The sequence below is a fragment of the Piliocolobus tephrosceles genome, unplaced genomic scaffold, assembly GCF_002776525.5.
Source record: "Piliocolobus tephrosceles isolate RC106 unplaced genomic scaffold, ASM277652v3 unscaffolded_29127, whole genome shotgun sequence".
Lineage (NCBI taxonomy): Eukaryota > Metazoa > Chordata > Mammalia > Primates > Cercopithecidae > Piliocolobus > Piliocolobus tephrosceles.
The window spans coordinates 2,440-6,633 of NW_022312229.1; the positions used below are offsets into that span (position 1 = coordinate 2,440).

General features: G+C 41.4%; 1 pseudogene; it reads right to left on the bottom strand.

Annotated features, from left to right (window-relative positions):
• Positions 1 to 859: 859 nt before the first annotated feature.
• LOC111534972 lies at positions 860 to 1,867 on the bottom strand (annotated as a pseudogene).
• Positions 1,868 to 4,194: the final 2,327 nt, after the last annotated feature.

The following is a 4,194-nucleotide window of genomic DNA, read 5'->3' on the forward strand; positions in this document are numbered from 1 at the left end:
ATGAACCCTGGGAGGCAGAGCTTGCAGTGAGCCAAGATCATGCCACTGCACTCCAACCTGGGTGACAGACTGAGACTCTGTCTCAAAAAAAAAAAAAAAGAAAAACAGAAAACAGAATGCATATCCCCAATGACTACATATCCTATTCCAAGGACTGTTTGTCTATTTTCAGGAAGTTTCAAGAGGGTGGATCCTATCTTATTTATTTATTTATTTATTTATTTATTTATTTATTTATTTATTTTTAATTTTTGGGACAAGGTCTTGCTATGTTGCTCAGGCTGGTCTCAAACTCCTGAGCTTGGGCAATCCTCCTGCCCAGCCTCTCAAAGTGCTGAGATTACGGGTATGAGCCACAACACCCAGCTGATCCTATCTTTTTTTTTTTTTAATGGTAGATTAATTTTATTGCTGTGAATGCATTTGTCATGTACTCTAGATTATTTTAATTCTGATGCTAAGGCCATCGGTTGTCTTTTGTTAGGAGTCAAACAAAATTTTAGTAATCAAAACATATTTTCAATAAAATTATATATGTATATATGTAGATAAACAACAAAATAGTACCAAGAACCTGTGTAAAATTTCATCATACAATTTCCATGCAAGCTGCTTGATTACAGAAAACGGTTCAAACTGTTCATCAAAAACTGGGGGTTGATTTTTCATTGATATTTCAGACATTCAAATCAATACAACCTATATTCTGAATATCAACCTGAACGGCACAGGGTAAGATGTGAACTCCTCACATAGTGTTGAAGATGTGTTGCAATCTGTAGTTGAATTGGCATTGCATTTCCTCAGAGTTAAGCTGCCTTTGTGAGAGATATCTTCTATCGCTGAGAGAGCAGCTACATCAAGATGGCTCATCAGCTAAATCACATTGCTCAAGATACCTGCTAACCAAGCAGACTAATAAATTCAAAGTAGGAACCTTCTCATCATCTTTGCTCTCCACTAAGAGCCTCACTTCACAGCACCTTGCAAGCTGCCAAATCAGTGAATGAGCCTGAAGTAATAAAGGCTTTTCCAGACAAGTCCGTAAAGCATAAAGCCATCTTCCTTGTGCAGAATCTACTCTGGGACTTTCGACTGTGGCTTGTCCAACAGCCCCGTCAGCACATAACTTTTCACCCAGAGAAAATTTCTTCCAGCCTTATTCATCTTCAGGTTTTGGCATCGTCACATTACTATCCAACTGTTGTGATTTCCAGTGACTTCTATGTTTGTTCACATTCTGTCCAACAGTTGGAAACAGTGCCACTTGTTGCTGTTGCCACTGAAGTGTGGGGGAATAACCTTCAGGGGCCGGTTGGCATCCTGAAAGAAAAATACTCACACTTTGCTTCCTTTTCAACTTCTTTTCTGTTTTTGAGATGGAGTTTTGCTCCTGTTGCCCAGGCTGGAGTGCAATGGTGCAATCTCAGCTCACTGCAATCTCCACCTCCCGGGTTCAAGCAATTCTCCTGCCTCAGCCTCCCGAGAATCTGGGATTATAGGTGTGCACTACCATGCCAGGCTAATTTTTTGTCTTTTTGGTAGAGACAGGGTTTCACCATGCTGGCCAGGCTGGTCTTGAACTACTGACCTCGTGATCTGCCTGCCTCGGCCTCCCAAAGTGCTGGGATTACAGGTATGAGCCACTGCTCCCGGCCTTCCTTTTCAACTCCTTTGGGTCAATTTGTGCTACCACAACATCTGGACATTGCGCTGCTTCGATCTGGACCCGCCTCAGGCATTCCTGAAGTGTCCTCAGGGGAACCGAGGGATCAAAACCTTCCATCAAGTTGCAGAGCTCTACTGACAATAGTGGAGGTGTCAACTCTTCCATTGCAGACTCCGCTGGTACCCAAACCATGGTTTTCAAACCACCCGATCCTATCTTTTTGATCACTGATTTAGATTCAGGATAATATAGTGTCCAACACATAGTAGCTCCTCAATATATATTTGTTGAATAAAGGAATGGAGAATACATAGGAATCCTTAGATTCTACTTTTAATTTTTTTGAGACAGAGTCTGGCTCTGTCGCTCAGGCCAGAGTACAGTGGCGCGATCTCAGTTCATTGTGACCTCTGCCTCAGGTTCAAGTGATTCTCCTGCCTCAGCCTCCCGAGTAGCTGGGATTACAGGCATGTGCCACCATGTCCGGCTAATTTTTGTATTTTTTTGTAGAGCCTGGGTTTCACCATGCTGACAAGGCTGTTCTTGAATTGCTGACCTCAGGTGATCAGCCCACCTCGGCCTCCCAAAGTTCTGGGATTACAGGCGTGAGCCACTGTGCCCAGCCAGATTCTGCTTTTAAATTGATGCGGGTTCCAGAGAGTACTGATGGAAGACTTTTTCTCTAATCATAACCTGATTTTCTCCACCCATAGCCAAGCCATTAGAGCAGCTCAGTGCCTTAGTTATTCAACTCTAAATGACTCCTCATTACACACACTACACTGTCTTGTCTTAACCATTTCCCCCTTTTATGTCTTCATTATCATCTCTGTTCCCTCATTCTTTGCAGATAATGTTTTTTCCTTGTTATAAAAATTTAAAACAAAATTATTAAGAACCATCTCCAACTAGTGCAAAAATAGAGCCCCATGGAGCAAAATTAATAAGCTAGAAACAGACCTTAACGCATATATCAAACCGTCAGTCTATAATGAGGAAGGCATCACAAGTTCCCGAGGAAAGGGAGAATTTTAGTGCTGAGATAATTGGCTAAGCATTCTGAGGGGTAATAAAGTTATGTCCTAATTTCCCAATGTTCACCAAAATAAATTCCGGATGGATTAAATAATTAATTTTATGTAAAAATTAAAAGAATGAAAGTAGAAAAATATGCAAATATCTACTCTCCAAATGATAAATGCCTTTCTAAGCTTAATAATAATTTTTTTTTTTTTGAAACAGTGTCTCGCTCTGTTGCCCAGGCTGGAGTGCAGTGGCACAATCTCAGCTCACTGCAACCTCTGTTTCCCAGGCTCAAACCACCCTCCTGCCTCAGCCTCATGAGTAACTCAACTATAGGCTTGCACCAACACACCCGGGTTATTTTTTTGTATTTTTGGTAGAGATGGGCTTTCACTCTATTGCCCAGGCTGGTCTTCAACTCCTGAGCTCAAGTGATCTGCCCACCTCAGCCTCTCAAAGTGCTGGGATTAGAGGTGCAAGCCACTGTGCCTGACAAATAATAATGTTTTTAAAGCCACAGAGGGGGCCGGGCACAGTGGCTCACGCCTGTAATCCCAGCACTTTGGGAGGCCGAGGTGGGTGGTCAAGAGATCAAGACCATCCTAGCCAACTTGGTGAAACACTGTCTCTACTAAAAATACAAAAATTAGCCTGGCATGGTGGCGGGCATCTGTAATCCCAGCTACTTAGGAGCCTGAGGCAGGAGAATCGCTGGAACCCGGAGGTGGAGGTTGTAGTGAGCCGAGATTGCACCACTACACTCCAGCCTGGCGACAGAGCAAGACCCCGTCTCAAAAAAAAATTATAATAAATAAATAAATAAAGCCACAGAGGAAATGTTAAACTGTTGACACCACCCTATCACATAGGAATTTACCCTCAGACAAAAAACCTGACATGTTTGCCAAGATTGATGTATAAGAATGTTCTTTTCAGTGTTAACTCTGTACCAGGAAAGAGGAAAGGAAACTAGCTTTTATTCTGAACAAGGAGAGAGCACCTCTCCCTTGTTCTATCGGAGATTGTTCAGGGAGGCTGACCTAATAGTTTGACCTGAATTTGTAAGAGAAAACTTTAAATTATAATAATCTGCAAATTCTTTGAATTGCTAAAGGTAAAAATCAGGGATGGGAGACATTTGTTTAGGAAGATTCTTTAATGATGTTTGCAGATAACAGATTAGGTCAGTTTCATCTCGAGGGAAGTGATTAATAGGGATTTCAAATGCTGCCCCAGATAACATAATAGGACTTATAAATTTTTCCCTGAAGACAAGGAAGAAAGAGGGGGTAGAAGAGGTGAGAAGGGAAAATAGAAAAAGCTTCAGGCAGAGCCCTAGGTTACCTGTGAGTGTGAGGCATCACGCTCACATGTATATATACATATATACATATACAAATGTATATGCAAACAGTTCGTTTAAAAGAACTGCTGAAGAAAATCAGAATATATGCATTTATATGTGTATTATGCATTCATATGTGTATAATACATATACACAT